Here is a 25,250-nt window from a genome sequence, read left to right as displayed (position 1 = left end):
AATCTGACCTGACAGAAAGGGGGGCGCCAGAGAGCTGCAAGGTTTAAGTGGAACTGTAAGCGGGATACACAAAAATCCCTGCAGTTCGTGGTATATTGAAGAGCAGTGGGATACCTAAAATAAGCCCCTGCTGTAAACTAAGAGGTCCCTAGCCTTGTGTGTGTTTCTTTTTTCATCACATTGCGGCAGTGGAGGGGTAACTAAGATAAGCCCCCTGCACATGTGATAGCCGTCTGATGGTCTAAAGTCACCCCAATCCGTGACATATTGGTGACAGTGGTCAGGAATCCCTGTGGATTTTGTGACCAATTGGTGGCAGCGGCTAAGGGATCGTGACAGAAGCAATAGAGGTTCGGGGGCTCCGGGCTTTCACAAAATGTTGCCGAAGCCCCCCGCACCACCACGCACCACAGAGCACCGCCGAACCTGATGCACCAGCAACACCTGGCTGGGATGAGAGCAAGATCATCGTCCTGCAGCGTCCTGACCACCGGAATAATCACCCGATTTCTGCTGCCGCCACGCTAACTGTAATTACATTACGACTATAAGATGCACCCACATTTTCCCCAAAAAATTTTTGGGAAAAAAGTGCGTTTTATAGTCCGAAAAATACAGTATTTAAGATGAAAGTGGATAAATGTGTTGCCGAGTCACCGCACCATACCCTGGGCAGATGCTGCTAAGGGAACACCCAGCAGCTGTGCAATGAAATTCATTATTGCTTACCCATAAAGTGCAAAAGTTGAAAGTATGCACTGGTGAAAATATTAATTATTTCTGCTAATGCCATGGTCCTGAAATAAGGCCACATTTACGTATATAAATGTTTCTCCTGCCAGGAGTCCACATTTCTGAATCTAAGTTGTTTGTACTTTTATTGTGCTCCATAAAGCAGGCTACATTTCAATATATAAATCCTTTGTGCTAATTGTGTGGTCCAGCCAGCAGTCACATTTTAGCAAGGGACAGTGCTTGGGACAGAGCTTGGAACAGCATTTGTAGCTTAAACATTGATCGGCAACATGTGGATGAGTGACAGGTGTAGCCCTGGTGGTCTGAGAGCCCTGCCAAATTCAGGCAAAATACAGGAAGGAGACCCATCTGGAAGTGCAAACTTTTCCAAAAATTATGGACAGACACCACAACAGTGGCCTTATTTATTGTATTCACTTATATTGTGCCATTAGTTTCACATTGCTTTACAGACATTATGAATTTCCCCTGAGTAGAAATAATAAAATGGGGCTCTCACCCCTTCCACTACAGGCAGGCAACCAGGTGGAGACCCAAATTGTAGTCTCGACAGTTCATAAAATTGCTAGTAAAATCAGCAGCAGTAGCAAAATTAGGCACAGAAGCCACAACAAAGGTGTCACAGACTGCAATACCGCAAGATCAATGCAGCGCACTGAAAACTACACCATCACTTAGTCTGCCCAGTCTGCGACAGGGGTGCAGAAGTCATAGGAGATCCATGACTTGTTCATCTTGATGAAAGTTAGGTGGTCTACTCTTTCAGGGGACAGCCGCATGCGCTTATCAATCAGGACACCACCAGCAGCAATGAAGACACATTCTGAGAGAACGCTGGCTGCCGAGCATCTCAAAACCTCCAAGGCATGACAGACGAGCTCAGGCTACTCCTCCATTTTTGAAGACCAAAAGGCAAAAGGGTCCATACCCCCTAATGGAATTTAGATTGACTGCAAGATACTCCTGCACCATCTTATTCAGTCGTTCACTATGTCTCGGACTTGTATTCTGTTCTGCTGGTGCATCACAATCAAAATATTCTGACAGATGATAATATCATAGAGTCTATATTAACCTCTTACTGACCTCGGACGGGATAGTACGTCCGAGGTCAGCTCCCCTGCTTTGATGCAGGGCTCCGCGGTGAGCCCCCATCAAAGCCGGGACATGTCAGCTGTTTTGAACAGCTGACATGTGCCCACAATAGCAGCGGGTGAAATCGCGATTCACCCGCGCCTATTAACTAGTTAAATGCCGCTGTCAAACGCAGGCAGCGGCATTTAACTACCGCATCCGGCCGGGCGGCCGGATATGAGCGCATCGCCGACCCCATCACATGATCGGAGGTCGGCGATGCTTCTCCATTGTAACCATAGAGGTCCTTGAGACCTCTATCGTTACTGATTGCCGGTAGCTGTGAGCACCACCCTGTGGTCGGCGCTCACAGCACACCTGATTTTCTGCTACATAGCAGCGAACAGCAGATCGCTGCTATGTAGCAGAGGTGATCGTGCTGTGCCTGCTTCTAGCCTCCCATGGAGGCTATTGAAGCATGGCAAAAGTAAAAAAAAAAAGTAAAAAAAAATGTGAAAAAAATATAAAAGTTTAAATCACCCCCCTTTCGCCCCAATCAAAATAAATCAATAAAAAAAAATCAAACCTACACATATTTGGTATCACCACGTTCAGAATCGCCCGATCTATCAATAAAAAAAAGCATTAACCTGATCACTAAATGGCGTAACGAGAAAAAAAATCAAAACTCCAGAATTACGTTTTTTTGGTCGCCGCGACATTGCATTCAAATGCAATAACGGACGATCAAAAGAACGTATCTTGTTGTGAATTTGGTTTCTGGGCTCCCCCGGTGGTCACTGGTGGTACTGAACTTGTGTGCTTCATCTCCTCTGTTCACCTGTTTCCATCAGGATGTGGGAGTTTTCTATTTAGCCTTGCTCCTCAGTCATTTCTATGCCGGCCAACAATGTTACCAGAAGCCTTTCTGTTGCATGTTCCTGCTCCCAGACTACTATCAGCTAAGTTGGACTTGTAGTCCTAAGTTTGTTTTGCATTTTTATTCCAGTTCTCTGTGATTGAATATTTCTGAGGCTGGAAGCTCTTGTGAGCTGAAATTGCCACTCTGGTGTCATGAGTTGATATTAGAGTCTTAAAGTAATTTCAGGATGGTATTTTGAAAGGGTTTTCAGCTGACCGTGAAGTTCCCTTTTCTGTCTTCCTACTATCTAGTAAGCGGACCTCAATTTGCTAAACCTATCTTCATACTTCGTATGTCAATTTCCTCTGAAATCACCGACAATATATGTGGGGGCTACTGTCTGCCTTTTGGGGAAAATTTCTCTAGAGGTAAGCCAGGTCTGTATTTTCCTCTGCTAGGGTCAGTCAGTCCTCCGGCTGGCGCTGGGCGTCTAGGGATAAAACGTAGGCACGCTACCCGGCCACTGTTAGTTGTGCGGTAGGTTTAGCTCACGGTCAGCTCGAGTTCCCATCTTCCAAGAGCTAGTCCGTTTGTATGCTTTACTACGTTCTCTTGCCATTGAGAATCATGACAGTTTGGCCGGCCAAGGGTTAAAATAATTGGCAGAAGAAAGGAGAGAATAGAAGTCTGCAGAGAATTTTTTTTTTTTTTTCTGAGTTTGCTCATTAGTTGATTCACTAGCATCTCTGCTTACTGCAGCCTTCGTCTCTCTCTCCTTCTAATCCTTGAATGGTTCTGATTTCACCTGATTAAAATGGATCCTCAGAGTTTAGCTACAGGGTTGAATAATCTCGCTATGAAGGTTCAAAGTTTACAGGATTTTGTTATTCATGCTCCTATATCTGAACCTAGAATTTCTTTACCTGAATTTTTCTCCGGGGATAGATCTCGCTTCCAGAATTTCAAACATAATTGTAAATTATTTTTGTCTCTGAGATCTCGCTCCGCTGGAGATCCTGCACAGCAGGTCAGGATTGTAATTTCCTTGCTCCGGGGCGACCCTCAGGATTGGGCATTTGCTTTGGCACCAGGGGATCCTGCGTTGCTCAATGTGGATGCGTTTTTCCTGGCTTTGGGGTTGCTTTATGAGGAACCTCATTTAGAGATTCAGGCTGAAAAAGCCTTGATGGCCCTGTCTCAAGGGCAAGATGAGGCTGAAATATACTGCCAAAAATTTCGTAAGTGGTCTGTGCTTACTCAGTGGAATGAGTGCGCCCTGGCGGCGAATTTCAGAGAGGGTCTCTCTGATGCCATTAAAGATGTTATGGTGGGGTTCCCTGTGCCTACAGGTCTGAATGAGTCCATGACAATGGCTATTCAGATTGATCAGCGTTTGCGGGAGCGCAAACCTGTGCACCATTTGGCGGTGTCTACTGAGAAGGCGCCAGAGATTATGCAATGTGATAGAATTCTGTCCAGAAGCGAACGACAGAATTTTAGGCGAAAAAATGGGTTATGCTTCTATTGTGGTGATTCAACTCATGTTATATCAGCATGCTCTAAACGTACTAAGAAGGTTGATAAGTCTGTTTCAATTGGCACTTTACAGTCTAAGTTTATTCTATCTGTGACCCTGATTTGCTCTTTATCGTCTATTACCGCGGACGCCTATGTCGACTCTGGCGCCGCTTTGAGTCTTATGGATTGGTCCTTTGCCAAACGCTGTGGGTATGATTTAGAGCCTCTGGAAGTTCCTATACCTCTGAAGGGTATTGACTCCACGCCATTGGCTAGTAATAAACCACAATACTGGACACAAGTAACTATGCGTATTAATCCGGATCACCAGGAGATTATTCGCTTCCTTGTGTTGTATAATCTACATGATGTGTTGGTGCTTGGATTGCCATGGCTGCAATCTCATAACCCAGTCCTCGACTGGAAAGCAATGTCTGTGTTAAGCTGGGGATGTCAGGGGACTCATGGGGACGTACCTTTGGTTTCCATTTCGTCAACTATTCCCTCTGAGATTCCGGAATTTTTATCTGATTATCGTGACGTTTTTGAGGAGCCTAAACTTGGTTCACTACCTCCGCACAGAGATTGCGATTGTACTATAGATCTGATTCCGGGCAGTAAGTTTCCAAAGGGTCGTTTATTTAATCTATCTGTGCCTGAACATGCTGCTATGCGGGAATATATTAAGGAGTCCTTGGAAAAGGGACATATTCGTCCTTCGTCATCTCCCTTAGGAGCCGGTTTTTTCTTTGTATCTAAAAAAGATGGCTCTTTGAGGCCGTGTATTGATTATCGGCTTTTGAATAAAATCACGGTTAAATATCAGTATCCTTTGCCACTGCTTACTGATTTGTTTGCTCGAATAAAGGGGGCCAAGTGGTTCTCTAAGATTGATCTTCGTGGGGCGTATAATTTAGTGCGAATTAAGCAGGGGGATGAGTGGAAAACCGCATTTAATACGCCTGAGGGCCATTTTGAGTATTTAGTAATGCCTTTTGGTCTTTCAAATGCCCCTTCAGTCTTTCAGTCCTTTATGCATGACATTTTCCGTGAATATTTGGATACATTTTTGATTGTGTATCTGGATGATATTTTGATTTTTTCGGATGACTGGGACTCTCATGTCCAACAGGTCAGGAGGGTTTTTCAGGTTTTGCGCTCTAATTCCTTGTGTGTAAAGGGTTCTAAGTGCGTTTTTGGGGTTCAAAAGATTTCGTTTTTGGGGTACATTTTTTCCCCCTCTTCCATTGAGATGGACCCTGTCAAGGTTCAGGCTATTTGTGATTGGACGCAACCCTCTTCTCTTAAGAGCCTTCAGAAGTTTTTGGGCTTTGCTAATTTTTATCGTCGATTTATAACTGGTTTTTCTGATGTTGCTAAACCGTTGACTGATTTGACTAAGAAGGGTGCTGATGTTGCTGATTGGTCCCCTGCTGCTGTGGAGGCCTTTCGGGAGCTTAAGCGCCGCTTTTCTTCCGCCCCTGTGTTGCGTCAGCCTGATGTTACTCTTCCTTTTCAGGTTGAGGTCGACGCTTCAGAAATTGGAGCTGGGGCGGTTTTGTCGCAGAAAAGTTCCGACTGCTCCGTGATGAGACCTTGCGCGTTCTTTTCTCGTAAATTTTCGCCCGCTGAGCGAAATTATGATGTTGGTAATCGGGAGCTCTTGGCTATGAAGTGGGCTTTTGAGGAGTGGCGTCATTGGCTTGAGGGGGCTAGACATCAGGTGGTGGTATTGACCGACCACAAGAATTTGATTTATCTTGAGTCTGCCAGGCGCCTGAATCCTAGACAGGCGCGCTGGTCGTTATTTTTCTCTCGGTTTAATTTTGTGGTTTCTTACCTACCGGGTTCTAAAAATGTGAAGGCGGATGCCCTTTCTAGGAGTTTTGAGCCTGATTCCCCTGGTAATTCTGAACCTACAGGTATCCTTAAGGATGGAGTGATATTATCTGCTGTTTCCCCAGACTTGCGACGGGTCTTGCAGGAGTTTCAGGCGGATAGACCTGATCGTTGCCCGCCTGGTAGAATGTTTGTTCCTGATGATTGGACCAGTAGAGTCATCTCGGAGGTCCATTCTTCTGCGTTATCAGGTCATCCTGGAATCTTTGGTACCAGGGATTTGGTGGCTAGGTCCTTCTGGTGGCCTTCCCTGTCGCGAGATGTGCGAGGTTTTGTGCAGTCTTGTGATGTTTGTGCTCGGGCCAAGCCTTGTTGTTCTCGGGCTAGTGGATTGTTGTTATCCTTGCCTATTCCGAAGAGGCCTTGGACTCACATCTCCATGGATTTTATTTCTGATCTCCCTGTTTCTCAGAAGATGTCTGTCATCTGGGTGGTGTGTGACCGTTTCTCTAAGATGGTCCATTTGGTTCCCTTGCCTAAATTGCCTTCCTCATCCGAGCTGGTTCCTCTGTTTTTTCAAAATGTGGTTCGCTTGCATGGTATTCCGGGGAATATCATTTCTGACAGGGGAACCCAATTCGTGTCTAGATTTTGGCGAGCGTTCTGTGCTAGGATGGGCATTGATTTGTCTTTTTCGTCTGCTTTCCATCCTCAGACTAATGGCCAGACCGAGCGAACTAATCAGACCTTGGAGACTTATTTGAGGTGTTTTGTGTCTGCGGATCAGGATGATTGGGTTGCCTTTTTGCCCTTGGCGGAGTTTGCCCTCAATAATCGGGCTAGTTCTGCCACCTTGGTTTCTCCTTTCTTCTGTAATTCGGGGTTTCTTCCTCGTTTCTCTTCTGGTCAGGTGGAGTCTTCGGATTGTCCTGGAGTGGATGCTGTGGTGGAGAGGTTGCATCAGATTTGGGGGCATGTGGTGGACAATTTGAAGTTGTCCCAGGAGAAGACTCAGCATTTTGCCAACCGCCGTCGTCGTGTTGGTCCTCGTCTTTGTGTTGGGGACTTGGTGTGGTTGTCTTCTCGTTTTGTCCCTATGAAGGTTTCTTCTCCTAAGTTTAAGCCTCGGTTCATCGGCCCGTACAAGATATTGGAGATTCTTAACCCTGTGTCCTTTCGTTTGGACCTCCCTGCATCTTTTTCTATTCATAATGTCTTCCATCGGTCATTGTTGCGCAGGTATGAGGTACCGGTTGTGCCTTCCGTTGAGCCTCCTGCTCCGGTGTTGGTTGAGGGTGAGTTGGAGTACGTTGTCGAGAAGATCTTGGACTCCCGTGTTTCCAGACGGAGACTTCAGTATCTGGTCAAGTGGAAGGGCTACGGTCAGGAGGATAATTCTTGGGTGACAGCCTCTGATGTTCATGCCTCCGATTTGGTCCGTGCCTTTCATAGGGCTCATCCTGATCGCCCTGGTGGTTCTGGTGAGGGTTCGGTGCCCCCTCCTTAAGGGGGGGGTACTGTTGTGAATTTGGTTTCTGGGCTCCCCCGGTGGTCACTGGTGGTACTGAACTTGTGTGCTTCATCTCCTCTGTTCACCTGTTTCCATCAGGATGTGGGAGTTTTCTATTTAGCCTTGCTCCTCAGTCATTTCTATGCCGGCCAACAATGTTACCAGAAGCCTTTCTGTTGCATGTTCCTGCTCCCAGACTACTATCAGCTAAGTTGGACTTGTAGTCCTAAGTTTGTTTTGCATTTTTGTTCCAGTTCTCTGTGATTGAATATTTCTGAGGCTGGAAGCTCTTGTGAGCTGAAATTGCCACTCTGGTGTCATGAGTTGATATTAGAGTCTTAAAGTAATTTCAGGATGGTATTTTGAAAGGGTTTTCAGCTGACCGTGAAGTTCCCTTTTCTGTCTTCCTACTATCTAGTAAGCGGACCTCAATTTGCTAAACCTATCTTCATACTTCGTATGTCAATTTCCTCTGAAATCACCGACAATATATGTGGGGGCTACTGTCTGCCTTTTGGGGAAAATTTCTCTAGAGGTAAGCCAGGTCTGTATTTTCCTCTGCTAGGGTCAGTCAGTCCTCCGGCTGGCGCTGGGCGTCTAGGGGTAAAACGTAGGCACGCTACCCGGCCACTGTTAGTTGTGCGGTAGGTTTAGCTCACGGTCAGCTCGAGTTCCCATCTTCCAAGAGCTAGTCCTTTTGTATGCTTTACTACGTTCTCTTGCCATTGAGAATCATGACAGTATCTGCACCGAATTGGAGTCATTAAAAACACCAGCTCGGCATGCAAGAAATAAGCCCTCAACCGACCCCAGATCATGAAAAATGGAGACACTACGAGTATCGGAAAATGGCGCAATTTTATTTTATTTTTTTTAGCAAAGTTTGGAATTTTTTTCACCACTTAGGTAAAAAATAACCTAGTCATGTTAGGTGTCTATGAACTCGTAGTGACCTGGAAAATCATAATGGCAGGTCAGTTTTAGCATTTAGTGAACCTAGCAAAAAAGCCAAGCAAAAAACAAGCGTGGGATTGCACTTTTTTTGTAATTTCGCCGCACTGGGAATTTTTTTCCCGTTTTCTAGTACACTACATGGTAAAACCAATAATGTTGTGCAAAATTACAACTCGTCCCGCAAAAAATAAGCCCTCACATGGTCAAATTGACGGAAAAATAAAAAAGTTATGGCTCTGGGAAGGAGGGGAGTGAAAAACGAACACGGAAAAACGATAAATCCCAAGGTCATGAAGGGGTTAAAAGACGGCATCAGAATATTTCCTAGACCTGAGGTCCCCAACATTTCTGACCTTGAGAGCCACATTCAGCTCTAAGGCTACGTTCACATTTGCGTTGTGCGCCGCAGCGTCGTCGCCGCAACAAAACGCATGCGTCGTGCGGCCCTATCTTTAACATTGGGGCCGCATGGTGCCGCATGTACATGCGTTGTCATGCGTTTTGGTGCGTCGTACGCCGCATGCGGCGTTAGGGCGTACCTGTCAGGGCGCGGCAAACGCAACATGTTGCTTTTTTTTTGCGGCGCTGACTTTTTAAAAAACGCATGCGTCGTGTTTGCGTCGCTTTTGCGTCGTCGATGCGCCTTTTTTACCATTGATTTGTATTGACAACGCAGACGATGCAAGTACTTGCGTCGTGGTGCGTTGTACGACGCATGCGTTTTCCAATAAATATGCAAAACATTGTATAGATTTTGGGGGGGCGCATGCGGCGCAAAACGCAGCGTTTTTTGTTCAAAACGCAACTGCGTTTTTGTTTGCGTTGTGCGTTGCGGCGCCGACGCTGCGGCGCACAACGCAAATATGAACGTAGCCTTAGAGAGGGTCGCAAGCCACATCCAGCCTTGAGAGAGGGTCGTGAGCCACATTCAACTCCCGCCTCCTCACAATAGTGGCAACCAAAGCCCCCATTACAGTCATAATTAGTGTTGAGCATTCCGATACTGCAAGTATCGGGTATCGGCCGATACTTGCTGTATCGGAATTCCGATACCGAGATCCGATATTTTTGTAGTATCGGGTATCGGTATCGAAACAACATTAATGTAAAAATGTGTAAAAGAAAGAATTAAAATAAAAAATATTGCTATACTCACCTCTCCGACGCAGCCTGGACCTTACCGAGGGAAGCGGCAGCGTTCTTTATTTAAAATTCGCGCTTTTCTTTCCTTTGCAAGAAGTCCAGGCTTGTGATTGGTTGCGTGCCGCCCATGTGGCCGGGACGCAACCAATCACAGCAAGCCGTGACGTAATTTCAGGTCCTTCAGGATTTTAAAATTACGTTCCGGCGTTGTGATTGGATGCGTCGCAGTCACATGGGCGACGCAACCAATCACAGCAAGCCGTGACGTAATTTCAGGTCCTTAAGGATTTTAAAATTACGTCCCGGCTTTGTGATTGGTTGCGTCGCAGTCACATGGGAGACGCAACCAATCACAAGCCGTGACGTCACGGGAGGCTGGACACGCGCGCATTTTAAAATGGGCGCGTGTCCAGCCTCCCGTGACGTCCCGGCTTGTGATTGGTTGCGCCGCGATCAACCAATCACAAGCCGGGAGGCTGGACACGCGCGCATTTTTAAATTTTAAAATGCGCGCGTGTCCAGCCTCCCGGCTTGTGATTGGTTGACCGCGGCGCAACCAATCACAAGCCGGGACGTCACGGGAGGCTGGACACGCGCCCATTTTAAAATGCGCGCGTGTCCAGCCTCCCGTGACGTCACGGCTTGTGATTGGTTGCGTCTCCCATGTGACTGCGACGCAACCAATCACAAAGCCGGGACGTAATTTTAAAATCCTTAAGGACCTGAAATTACGTCACGGCTTGCTGTGATTGGTTGCGTCGCCCATGTGACTGCGACGCATCCAATCACAACGCCGGAACGTAATTTTAAAATCCTGAAGGACCTGAAATTACGTCACGGCTTGCTGTGATTGGTTGCGTCCCGGCCACATGGGCGGCACGCAACCAATCACAAGCCTGGACTTCTTGTAAAGGAAAGAAAAGCGCGAATTTTAAATAAACAACGCTGCCGGTTCCCTCAGTGAGGTCCAGGCTGCGTCGGAGGGTGAGTATAGCAATATTTTTTATTTTAATTCTTTCTTTTACACATTAATATGGTTCCCAGGGCCTGAAGGAGAGTTTCCTCTCCTTCAGACCCTGGGAACCATCAGGAATACCGTCCGATACATGAGTCCCATTGACTTGTATTGGTATCGGGTATCGGTATCGGATTGGATCCGATACTTTGCCGGTATCGGCCGATACTTTCCGATACCGATACTTTCAAGTATCGGACGGTATCGCTCAACACTAGTCATAATGGTAACTAAAGCTTTTCCACAAAAATCACCCCAAAGCAGTATACAAAGATCCAGGGGATCCCACAATACCCCCATTCAGTATTCTCCCATAAAGCACTCCCAAGACACTGTTACATCCAGCCTCAAAACACCTCATCTGAAAGATGGTATCATCTTGTCTCCAGCGTAGCATACTTAAATTATCTCAAAACTCCTAACATTAGTGTTGAGCGATACCTTCCGATATTTGAAAGTATCGGTATCGGATGGTATCGGCCGATATCCGAAAAATATCGGATATCGCCGATACCGATACCCGATACCAATACAAGTCAATGGGACACAAGTATCGGAAGGTATCCTGGATGGTTCCCAGGGTCTGAAGGAGAGGAAACTCTCCTTCAGGCCCTGGGATCCATATTCATGTGTAAAATAAAGAATAAAAATAAAAAATAAGGATATACTCACCCTCTGACGCGCCCTGGTAGTAACCGCTGTAACCAGCAGCCTCCGTTCCTAAGAATGAGCGAGTGAAAGACCTGCGATGACGTCGCGGCTTGAGACTGGTCGCGTGACCGCTCATGTGACCGCTCACGCGACCAATCACAAGCCGCGACGTCATCGCAGGTCCTTCACTCGCTCATTCTTAGAAACGGAGGCTGCCGGTTGCACGTCTGAGGTCCAGGCTCCGTCGGAGGGGTGAGTATATCCATATTTTTTATTTTTATTCTTTCTTTTTTACATGAATATGGATCCCAGGGCCTGAAGGAGAGTCTCCTCTCCTCCAGACCCTGGGAACCATACACTGGGAACTTCCGATTCCGATTTCCGATATCACAAAAATATCGGAACTCGGTATCGGAATTCCGATACCACAAATATCGGCCGATACCCGATACTTGCGGTATCGGAATGCTCAACACTACCTAACATCAATACATGTTCACCCAGATCTGCTCTTCTGTGTAGGGCTGCCTGTTTGCTAAAACTGGAACTAATGTACCAAGCTGACAGACAGCCGCGAGCCACAATTCATGGGACCGCGAGCCACATGTGGCTCCCGAGCTACAGGTTGGGGACCCCTGTCCTAGACGCACACCCACAATTGAGAATGCATTATCACCAAGTCTGTTGTAAGAATCAGGCTGCACTCAGATGTCGTCCGAGTGCAGCCCTGTAACTACTACTGCTGTGACTAGTGTGACAATGACGGAGACGTAAAGGAACGAAGGGGTGGACCCACTGGACCGTGACAACGATCCTCCCACGGGCGAGCTGACCAGATGGAACCGCCCCCTATACAGGGAGTGTTAGGGGCAGACCCGTGAGAGACTATCGCCACGGCAGCTGGAAGATGGGGTGATGAAGTGGTACAAGAAAGAAGCACGAATCCGGAAGATAACTGAGGACAGGCTGGAGAGTGAAGCAGGGACGGTGCTGTGGAAGTGGACAAGCAAGCAGGACTATGTGGAGGTAGACTGGATGAGGAACTAGGACAGGACCTAGGGAAATAGAGAAAGAAGCACAAGGACAGGCAAATGAGACGCAGGACAATAGTGCAGCCAAGGTCAGTTGCAAGTACAAATGATCACAAGGCGAGGTTTGGAGGAAGAGGCGGACTAATAAGGCCAGTGCTGTGAGCACTTCTGGGTTGGAGTCCTCCAGGGAAAAGAGAGGAAAAGATAGAGTGGCAGGGAGACTCTCAGAGACGTACGCGTACAGCGCTGACCCGAGCGTGCGCGCGCAGCCAGCGAGAAGCAGAGTCCGGGCACGCACGCAGATGAGAGGACGCCGGACGGGAACCTGCGGCAAAGGAGGTGCACCGAGGCGCCGAAAACAGGTGAGTGCAAGAGGGAGCAGGGAACCGCGGTGGAAGCGAAGATGTAACATCTGTATTGTCCAAAACAAAATCTTTACACTCACAATTGGCTTTCCACCAATAGGTATTTCAAATGCAAACAACACCCATGCAAAACATGCGCACATTCTAATAAAACATTGTCTTTTTAAAATTCGGATGCAGTAAAACTTTTAAAATAAAAAAATGTCCTTAAATGCAATTCTGAACATGTTATATATATTATGGAATGCCGCATCTGGAACTAAAATATGATGGATCCACTACAAGAAAATGTAAAACTAAAATAAGAGAACATTTGTACAATCTTACTCAGCCTATTAATCGCAACGTATCTGTCTTGGGTTTACCGTGACAGATAGGAGCCCGAAAACCGCAGTGTTCGATTTCTCCTACTCCTGTAACGATTAGAAGCACTTCACCTTCATAATAAATGGTGTACATTTCTTTTAGCAGTGCAGGGGTTAATCTGCTTAGTTGAGATCTCCTTTAGGCCGGCCTCACACTAGCGAGTTTTACGGACGTAAGAGCGCAGAAAATACGTCCGTAAAACTCGCCAAACAAACGGCACAATTATTCTCAATGGGTCTGGTCCTATCAGCCGTATATTACGGTTCAGTATTATACGGCTTTCTACGGCCGTAGTAAATCGCAGCATGCTGCGTTTGTCAGCGTACTGCGCAAATAATACGCCAATGAAAGTCTATGGTGGCGAGATAAATACGGATTACACACGGACCAGCAGTGTGACTTGCGAGAAATACGCAGCGGTGTTAGTGACAAGCCGGTAATTCAATTGTCGGCTTTTCATTTCTCCTTCCCCAACCCGTCAGGATATGAGACATGGTTTACATACAGTAAACCATCTCATATCCCTTTTTTTTTGCATATTCCACACTACTAATGTTATGAATATATGTCACACAGTACACCTCAAATAATTTGCAAATAAATCACATTCCCATTATATAAACCTGTATGTGTAAAGAAAGTATACAGAAATTTGATATGCGACACCCAGGTGCACTGTGTAACAATCGCTGTGGAGACCACAGCAAAAACCAGACTATAGCCAGAACAATTCAGTAAGGGTCAAAAGAACCAGATAAAATACCAGGACATGGACATATCGAAATATAATTTTATTATTGTGCGTGACAATGGTTACAAAGATATATTAAAATTACATAAATCCATAAATATAAAATAATATATGAACATTAAATTTAATATTAAATTTAAAAGCTACAAAAAATGCGCAGCACCAGGAAGATCAGGATGAAGGAGTAAAATTACTACTCCTAAATCCAGCCCCACTAAAATAACAGGAGATCTTAGCTTCGCTAACCCCATGTAATTGGAAATTTCTCTGCTAAATCCAACTCAATAAAAAATAAAAAATAGTAAAAAAGTGCATAAGTGCCAAATCCAGATGAGAGTGACTTAGCCAAGTCCAACTCAATAAAAAACAATGTAAAAGTGCACAAGTGCCAAATCCAGATTAAAGTGACCAAATATGATTTTAAGTTAATACCAATCACTGCATAAAGTGACAAAGTGCACAAAGTGTAAATAGCGCAAAAATTTATCCACACAGTGCGTAATAAAGTGCCAATACACGTTGGAGATAGCTAGCTATAGAAAAAAGGGGGGGTGTGAGCGGTTATATATTAGTCTATACCTGCGGGGGCTGAATCCTGGACCTGCGCTTCTCCCGACGCGCGTTTCGGATTAAATATGTCCTTCTTCAGGGGGAGTAGCTCCATATAGATATCGGGGGCTTTTTATAGTGTCTTAATTCCAACCACCGCGACCCGGGTGTGTGCGGCGCGTGCGCAGTCAGGAGGACCAGAAGTTCCGGCCCCTACGTCACATGATCGGTCGCATGGGGCCGGAGTACCCAGCGTTACCATAGAACCATGGACGCAGGAAGCCGAAACCTCAGGACACAGACCACGCAAGCGCTCTAACAGGGGCGCAGTGTGGGAACCATATTGCAGTGAAGTAAACAAACTCCTATATAGTGGTTGATGGCTGAATAACTCAAAAGGGGGATTTTGTACAATAAGTGCATATGGCAGTATCAACATGAGACAGGTGTTAAATATACATAATTGTGATAGGAAATTAAATATTCTATTTATCTATCGTGACAATAACTAAAGAAGAAACAAAAAACAAAAATAAGAAATAAAAAATAAAATAAAATATGTAAATACCTATACAGAGCAACACTTTACAAGAATAATCATATCACATAATTAATTATTTTATATATCTATAATGGCAATAAGCAAAAGAAAAAAAGCAAAAGAAAAAAAGAGAATTAATATATAGAACAACATTTTATAGGGATAATCATGACAAGGTCCATTTATCCATTTAGACTGGATCAGTAAGTAAAAACAACAATAGCTCATATATAATCACATTGAACAATTTTATCCTATATATACATATGTATAGTGAGTTTCCAATAGATAATAATAATGGTAAATCTTTTCTTCTCTTCTATAGGTACGAACTACTTCTTCCAGAGTCTCCAATGCGGGGTCCACATCAGGTAAGTTGATCAACTAACCGAATCATGGATCCATCCTCATAGTGGAATAGAGTAAAGCTACTATATAGGGAAATATAGTGAAAATTATTAATATTAGAATCATTATTTTATCAGCCAAAATCAATAATTATGAAAAGACAATATGAAGAAACATTAAATAAATTAAATTAAAGCCCCATAAAAAAAATTTTGAAAAATATTTATTAAAATCTAAAAAAATTTTTTATATACTATTAAAATCAATTAAAAAAGAAATAAATAGTCGCTAATATTCTGATGGTTATTACAAGAATGGCACAAAGCTGAGATTTTCGTTAAGACCCTACTAATGTTAGTAGTGTAGCAAAAAAAGGAGTTTTTACACGATTGAATATATAAAGAAAAAAAAACAAAATAGCCACTTGAATAAATATAAAAATATATAAATTTTATTATGAAAAACGTGACATATTTGAGTACATAGATAAAAGGAAAGACCCTAGTAAAAAACATCCAGGTCACAGGCAGACAAGAAAAAGTAGAGAACACATCAGGGCATTCTCATAATTGAGGCGGTCCGCTTCTTCCTGGGGAATGGCAACTGGGATGGCCAGATCTGTGACTTTGTTGTGACCTTGTTCAGGTTTGTACTGACCCACAATGTGTTTCTCTTTAAAGATAGATGTTATCTTCAAAAACGTGGTACTGCCATGGGGGCGGCTTGTGCCCCCGCCTATGCCAACCTGTTTCTCGGCCTATGGGAGAGGTCCATTTTCCATCAGGATGGGGCCTCTGCCGTGGACCGGGTGCAGTGTTGGCATAGGTATATTGATGATATCTTTTTTATATGGCAGGGTAGCGAAAAGGAGATCACTGAATTTGTGGGTCAGCTTAATAGCAATCCTCATAATATCCGACTGACATACAAGGCACATCAAAAGAGAACTGATTTTTTGGACATTCTTCTTGAGGTGGATGAGATGGGGACGCTGCATACGGACGTATTCAGGAAAGCCACGTCAGTCAATTCCTTATTGCATGCGTCCTCATCGCATACCACTCATACCATCAAAGCCATCCCTGTTGGGCAGTTCCTCAGGATGAGGCGGATCTGCTCCACTGAACACAAGTTCGAGGCCCAATCAGATGATCTTAAAGATAGATTCAGGGCCCGTGGCTATAGCAATCGCTGCATAAAACAGGGGTATACTAGGGCTAAGAGAACGGAGAGACGTGAATTATTGTATAAAAAAGAAAGGAGAAATGAGTCTGAAAACAACGTTAGATTCATTTCTACTTATAATTGCCAATGGAGACGTATGCAAGATATTGTAAACAAGCATTGGCCAATTCTTCTCACCGACCCCGTCCTTGCCTCTAGTATCCCCCAGAGACCCAGTTTTATGGCCAAACGGGGAAAAAGCATAAAAGATCTACTGGTCAAAAGCCATTATGTGGCAAAAATCAGTAATCCCCTTAATCCAACAAACAGAGGTCCAGTATGGGGGTGTTACCCATGCGGCGATTGCTTGGCCTGTAGGGAAAAGAACCTTATTAGGGGCACTCACTTCGCGTCGTCGTGTGGAAGCAGGAAATTTCAGATTCGGCATCATATCCGCTGTACCAGCACTTGTGTTGTATATCTGGCCACATGTCCTTGCTCCAAAATTTATGTGGGACTCACGTCACGTCAGTTGCGTGTACGTGTGAGAGAGCACGTAAGGGACATAATAAATGCACGCAAGGCTGAGGACGCTAGTGCCCTTAAAACCATCCCCAAACACTTCTATAAGTTTCATGCATGCGATCCTACTGGCCTTAGGGTCATTGGGATCGATCAAGTTCACAGTGGTAATAGGGGAGGCAATATAAAAAGGACACTTGCGCAGGTTGAATGTAAGTGGATTGTGATCTTGGACTCCATGTCTCCCGTGGGACTAAATGAAACGATTAGTTTTGTTCCCTTCTTATAAGGAGCTTTGTTCCCCATGTCCTCTCTTGCTGCAGAATTGACTTAATCTGTAATTACATTTTAACATTGTTTTGTTGTTTTTTCTGGTTATTTATGTTTGTTATTTTCTACATCCCTAGATTTAATGGCTTTCCTGAGCTTGGTGCTTATGAGGTTTATGACCTGGCAGTTTATGGGGTATGTGGGAGCGTGGATCAGGATGACGGCTCACTATATCAAGAATGATCATTTGAAGCTTGCTCACTGTGAAAAATCGAGGGATGATTGAAAAGTGGCATATAATCCCTCTATAATTCATCACTTATGTTCTGTTATGAATTTGTTCATAATATATCACTTTATTTATAGGTTGTAAATATTATTATGTATGGTTTCACATCATTGGCACTGTGATTATTTATTGTTATTATTATTATGTTCCTTTTATGAATTTGTCCATAACATACCACTTTATTTATAGGTTGTAAATATTATACAATATATTATGTATGGTTTTATATTTATTCGCACTGTTATTATGATTACATTATATTTATTTTAAATTAATGTATCATATAATATATCATGTTGGGTTTCACATTCATAGGCACCATTTATTTTAAATTAGTAATGACTTGTGTTTGTATCCCGAGACTCTTGCTCCCACTCCATATGTTTTTATTCTAATACAAAGCGTCGCGGTTGCGCGGTTATATATGTACCATTTCTGATCCTTTTGGGCCATGAAATTGTAGGTTTCACTAGTAGGAACACTATATATATCACCTTTCTTTTTACTGTGCGGCATTCGGTCCTCAATTGTGGATTCCGCTGTCAGCCGGCGCATGCGCTCCGTGACTGCTGGGAGACCCATGTATCTCCGGCTTCAGGAACTCGAGAGCGCATGTCTGTGACGTCAATGGGGGATTTCCCTCTGACGTGCGCTCCCGATGAACGCCGGGGAGCTGGGATTTCCCCGCAATCAGATCACGGCACGCCTGCGCACAGTGATATGGAAGAGCGCCTGCAATCTGCGCAGGCCCGAAAGGGTAGGAATAGCTGGGTAGTGACCATTTCCTGCTACCTTAGTTACGGTGTGATCATGCACGTGTAAAGCGGGTCCATTAACTTCATTATAAAAGCACCACGCTCTGCTAAGCCCCTTCATTCCCTCTTTGAAAAAGAAACGCGAAACGCGCGTCAGGGGGTACTCTGAGCCCCAGGCAGATCTACTATCTCATCATGGGTAAGCAATCTCGCACTAAGTAGGCAGTAACTGATTTTAAGCATGGTAGAGGCATGTCCACATGGACTCTTAACCTGCACAATAGATTTATACCATGTCTTTTTGTACTGATACTTATGCTGACTTATGAGAATGCCCTGATGTGTTCTCTACTTTTTCTTGTCTGCCTGTGACCTGGATGTTTTTTACTAGGGTCTTTCCTTTTATCTATGTACTCAAATATGTCACGTTTTTCATAATAAAATGTATATATTTTTATATTTATTCAAGTGGCTATTTTGGTTTTTTTTCTTTATATATTCAATCGTGTAAAAACTCCTTTTTTTGTTAAACTAAGTTATCCGGAGTATACGTTATTATTTTCCATTAAGATACATGGGTAAGGATAATCAACTGTTTACACCTACACACAGATGGTGTAGGGCCCATGTGGTTTCTGTTGGTTTGATTTTATTACTAATTTATTCTGTGTTTTTCACAGCAGTTGATCCCAGACAGATGGATTTCAGAGCCAGAGACTCTTCATGGCTCAGCCAAATTAATGAAGTATTTAAGGATGACCCTAGTCTGATTTTAAGTTGTAACTACAGAGAAAATCAAGATTTAATTCAAAAATTAAAGTCACTTCTGCACAGGCGGATGAGGACATGGTGGAACAAGGGATTCCTGGAAAAATATGTCTCTAAGGGGTTAATACCCAGGGGCTTGCGTGTGCAGGTATTCCCTTCCTTTGAGATTGAACTACCATGGTTCAAAAGTGGATGGGAGGAGTTAGCCAGCAATTGTTCCAGGGGGTTCATGGAGTTACTTATCAAGCACAATGAACTTACACTTAGTGAGCTGGAAAAAGAAATTGATAATATTCAGACATCATTGAAAAAAGATTTAACGAGTGAAGCTATTAGAAAGGTGAATGAGGATTTGGAGAAAGATTTTCTCAAATGGGAAGACGACATTAAAACCACCAAAACGAAAAAGTTCCAGAGAGATGTATCTGATTTCCAGAGTAATCAGGTTTATAAATGGAGAAAAAACAACAGAAGGGGTGGTCGCACTACATCTAGAGCCCGTAATGAGTCTTGCTCATCAGTAACATCGGGGGAAGAGCCTGATAGTGATACTTCACAGGTGGCTGGTCCCAGTCACCCTAGACAGACTAGATCTAGGTACAGGCAATTGGAACAAGGAAAGGGCAATTTCTCGACAAAACGGAAAATATCTCCTTTACAACAAAATGAGGATAAGAAAAAGAAGCCTGGAACACTGGAGGTAATCAATTTATCCCACCATAAATTGTCTGAGGCTCAGAAGGAAGTGCTGTCTTTAGGTTTGACATTTGTGCCTAATAACTCATTCAATTATTTTTCAGCGGTGAAGGATGTGAATCTATTCTCTCGGAAACTTATATTGAAAAGGTTGCACAATAAAAGAGATTATGAGGAATATGGACTAACATCCAAGATTGATCGGGAGACTTTGGCCGTCCTGGAGGACTTGTTAAAAGAACAAGAACCTGATCCTAAAGGTACGTTCCCTAGATCTATCCTACCTAGGTCAACTGCGTTCCCTCCCTTGTCTTTATGCCCTCAGGTAGAGATTTTCACTAGGTTGGTAACGGAAGACTTCAAAAAGCTCCCTGAATTTATAACATATGACAATGTCACGAAGTCTCAGCGACAAGCATTGCATGAACTTAGTAATCTTGATGACATTGTCATAAAAGCAGCAGACAAGGGAGGGAACGTTGTCATTTGGCCGACAATTAAATATGAAAAAGAGGCATTGAGGCAGCTCAATTGTAGGGACACCTACAGTCGACTACCTCATAACCCTACAGATACTTTCAAACATGAATTGGATGGAATCTTACGGAACGCCTTGGATCAGGGAATCATTAATAAGAAAGTGTGTGATGGGTTGATGGTAGAGTTCCCAAAAACACCCACATTGTACCTACTACCTAAGGTACATAAGGATATGACAAGTCCTCCAGGGAGGCCAATAGTCTCTGGGATTGATGGTCTTTGTGACCCTATTTGCAGGTACATTGACTTTTATTTAAAGTCCATGGTTGAAACTTTGCCCTCGTACATCCGGGACACCACTGATATGTTAACAAAGGTTGAGGGGATGGTGTTGGAGCAGGACATGTGGCTGGTAACAGCGGATGTCGAGTCATTGTACACCTGTATTTCGCACGACGACGGAATTGAGGCGGTCCGCTTCTTCCTGGGGAATGGCAACTGGGATGGCCAGATCTGTGACTTTGTTGTGACCTTGTTGAGGTTTGTACTGACCCACAATGTGTTTCTCTTTAAAGATAGATGTTATCTTCAAAAACGTGGTACTGCCATGGGGGCGGCTTGTGCCCCCGCCTATGCCAACCTGTTTCTCGGCCTATGGGAGAGGTCCATTTTCCATCAGGATGGGGCCTCTGCCGTGGACCGGGTGCAGTGTTGGCATAGGTATATTGATGATATCTTTTTTATATGGCAGGGTAGCGAAAAGGAGATCACTGAATTTGTGGGTCAGCTTAATAGCAATCCTCATAATATCCGACTGACATACAAGGCACATCAAAAGAGAATTGATTTTTTGGACATTCTTCTTGAGGTGGATGAGATGGGGACGCTGCATACGGACGTATTCAGGAAAGCCACGTCAGTCAATTCCTTATTGCATGCGTCCTCATCGCATACCACTCATACCATCAAAGCCATCCCTGTTGGGCAGTTCCTCAGGATGAGGCGGATCTGCTCCACTGAACACAAGTTCGAGGCCCAATCAGATGATCTTAAAGATAGATTCAGGGCCCGTGGCTATAGCAATCGCTGCATAAAACAGGGGTATACTAGGGCTAAGAGAACGGAGAGACGTGAATTATTGTATAAAAAAGAAAGGAGAAATGAGTCTGAAAACAACGTTAGATTCATTTCTACTTATAATTGCCAATGGAGACGTATGCAAGATATTGTAAACAAGCATTGGCCAATTCTTCTCACCGACCCCGTCCTTGCCTCTAGTATCCCCCAGAGACCCAGTTTTACGGCCAAACGGGGAAAAAGCATAAAAGATCTACTGGTCAAAAGCCATTATGTGGCAAAAATCAGTAATCCCCTTAATCCAACAAACAGAGGTCCAGTATGGGGGTGTTACCCATGCGGCGATTGCTTGGCCTGTAGGGAAAAGAACCTTATTAGGGGCACTCACTTCGCGTCGTCGTGTGGAAGCAGGAAATTTCAGATTCGGCATCATATCCGCTGTACCAGCACTTGTGTTGTATATCTGGCCACATGTCCTTGCTCCAAAATTTATGTGGGACTCACGTCACGTCAGTTGCGTGTACGTGTGAGAGAGCACGTAAGGGACATAATAAATGCACGCAAGGCTGAGGACGCTAGTGCCCTTAAAACCATCCCCAAACACTTCTATAAGTTTCATGCATGCGATCCTACTGGCCTTAGGGTCATTGGGATCGATCAAGTTCACAGTGGTAATAGGGGAGGCAATATAAAAAGGACACTTGCGCAGGTTGAATGTAAGTGGATTGTGATCTTGGACTCCATGTCTCCCGTGGGACTAAATGAAACGATTAGTTTTGTTCCCTTCTTATAAGGAGCTTTGTTCCCCATGTCCTCTCTTGCTGCAGAATTGACTTAATCTGTAATTACATTTTAACATTGTTTTGTTGTTTTTTCTGGTTATTTATGTTTGTTATTTTCTACATCCCTAGATTTAATGGCTTTCCTGAGCTTGGTGCTTATGAGGTTTATGACCTGGCAGTTTATGGGGTATGTGGGAGCGTGGATCAGGATGACGGCTCACTATATCAAGAATGATCATTTGAAGCTTGCTCACTGTGAAAAATCGAGGGATGATTGAAAAGTGGCATATAATCCCTCTATAATTCATCACTTATGTTCTGTTATGAATTTGTTCATAATATATCACTTTATTTATAGGTTGTAAATATTATTATGTATGGTTTCACATCATTGGCACTGTGATTATTTATTGTTATTATTATTATGTTCCTTTTATGAATTTGTCCATAACATACCACTTTATTTATAGGTTGTAAATATTATACAATATATTATGTATGGTTTTATATTTATTCGCACTGTTATTATGATTACATTATATTTATTTTAAATTAATGTATCATATAATATATCATGTTGGGTTTCACATTCATAGGCACCATTTATTTTAAATTAGTAATGACTTGTGTTTGTATCCCGAGACTCTTGCTCCCACTCCATATGTTTTTATTCTAATACAAAGCGTCGCGGTTGCGCGGTTATATATGTACCATTTCTGATCCTTTTGGGCCATGAAATTGTAGGTTTCACTAGTAGGAACACTATATATATCACCTTTCTTTTTACTGTGCGGCATTCGGTCCTCAATTGTGGATTCCGCTGTCAGCCGGCGCATGCGCTCCGTGACTGCTGGGAGACCCATGTATCTCCGGCTTCAGGAACTCGAGAGCGCATGTCTGTGACGTCAATGGGGGATTTCCCTCTGACGTGCGCTCCCGATGAACGCCGGGGAGCTGGGATTTCCCCGCAATCAGATCACGGCACGCCTGCGCACAGTGATATGGAAGAGCGCCTGCAATCTGCGCAGGCCCGAAAGGGTAGGAATAGCTGGGTAGTGACCATTTCCTGCTACCTTAGTTACGGTGTGATCATGCACGTGTAAAGCGGGTCCATTAACTTCATTATAAAAGCACCACGCTCTGCTAAGCCCCTTCATTCCCTCTTTGAAAAAGAAACGCGAAACGCGCGTCAGGGGGTACTCTGAGCCCCAGGCAGATCTACTATCTCATCATGGGTAAGCAATCTCGCACTAAGTAGGCAGTAACTGATTTTAAGCATGGTAGAGGCATGTCCACATGGACTCTTAACCTGCACAATAGATTTATACCATGTCTTTTTGTACTGATACTTATGCTGACTTATGAGAATGCCCTGATGTGTTCTCTACTTTTTCTTGTCTGCCTGTGACCTGGATGTTTTTTACTAGGGTCTTTCCTTTTATCTATGTACTCAAATATGTCACGTTTTTCATAATAAAATGTATATATTTTTATATTTATTCAAGTGGCTATTTTGGTTTTTTTTCTTTATATATTCAATCGTGTAAAAACTCCTTTTTTTGTTAAACTAAGTTATCCGGAGTATACGTTATTATTTTCCATTAAGATACATGGGTAAGGATAATCAACTGTTTACACCTACACACAGATGGTGTAGGGCCCATGTGGTTTCTGTTGGTTTGATTTTATTACTAATTTATTCTGTGTTTTTCACAGCAGTTGATCCCAGACAGATGGATTTCAGAGCCAGAGACTCTTCATGGCTCAGCCAAATTAATGAAGTATTTAAGGATGACCCTAGTCTGATTTTAAGTTGTAACTACAGAGAAAATCAAGATTTAATTCAAAAATTAAAGTCACTTCTGCACAGGCGGATGAGGACATGGTGGAACAAGGGATTCCTGGAAAAATATGTCTCTAAGGGGTTAATACCCAGGGGCTTGCGTGTGCAGGTATTCCCTTCCTTTGAGATTGAACTACCATGGTTCAAAAGTGGATGGGAGGAGTTAGCCAGCAATTGTTCCAGGGGGTTCATGGAGTTACTTATCAAGCACAATGAACTTACACTTAGTGAGCTGGAAAAAGAAATTGATAATATTCAGACATCATTGAAAAAAGATTTAACGAGTGAAGCTATTAGAAAGGTGAATGAGGATTTGGAGAAAGATTTTCTCAAATGGGAAGACGACATTAAAACCACCAAAACGAAAAAGTTCCAGAGAGATGTATCTGATTTCCAGAGTAATCAGGTTTATAAATGGAGAAAAAACAACAGAAGGGGTGGTCGCACTACATCTAGAGCCCGTAATGAGTCTTGCTCATCAGTAACATCGGGGGAAGAGCCTGATAGTGATACTTCACAGGTGGCTGGTCCCAGTCACCCTAGACAGACTAGATCTAGGTACAGGCAATTGGAACAAGGAAAGGGCAATTTCTCGACAAAACGGAAAATATCTCCTTTACAACAAAATGAGGATAAGAAAAAGAAGCCTGGAACACTGGAGGTAATCAATTTATCCCAACATAAATTGTCTGAGGCTCAGAAGGAAGTGCTGTCTTTAGGTTTGACATTTGTGCCTAATAACTCATTCAATTATTTTTCAGCGGTGAAGGATGTGAATCTATTCTCTCGGAAACTTATATTGAAAAGGTTGCACAATAAAAGAGATTATGAGGAATATGGACTAACATCCAAGATTGATCGGGAGACTTTGGCCGTCCTGGAGGACTTGTTAAAAGAACAAGAACCTGATCCTAAAGGTACGTTCCCTAGATCTATCCTACCTAGGTCAACTGCGTTCCCTCCCTTGTCTTTATGCCCTCAGGTAGAGATTTTCACTAGGTTGGTAACGGAAGACTTCAAAAAGCTCCCTGAATTTATAACATATGACAATGTCACGAAGTCTCAGCGACAAGCATTGCATGAACTTAGTAATCTTGATGACATTGTCATAAAAGCAGCAGACAAGGGAGGGAACGTTGTCATTTGGCCGACAATTAAATATGAAAAAGAGGCATTGAGGCAGCTCAATTGTAGGGACACCTACAGTCGACTACCTCATAACCCTACAGATACTTTCAAACATGAATTGGATGGAATCTTACGGAACGCCTTGGATCAGGGAATCATTAATAAGAAAGTGTGTGATGGGTTGATGGTAGAGTTCCCAAAAA

The sequence above is a fragment of the Ranitomeya variabilis genome, chromosome 2, assembly GCF_051348905.1.
Source record: "Ranitomeya variabilis isolate aRanVar5 chromosome 2, aRanVar5.hap1, whole genome shotgun sequence".
NCBI lineage: Eukaryota > Metazoa > Chordata > Amphibia > Anura > Dendrobatidae > Ranitomeya > Ranitomeya variabilis.
The sequence above is the reverse complement of the archived record's forward strand: the minus strand, read 5'-3'. Positions refer to the sequence as shown.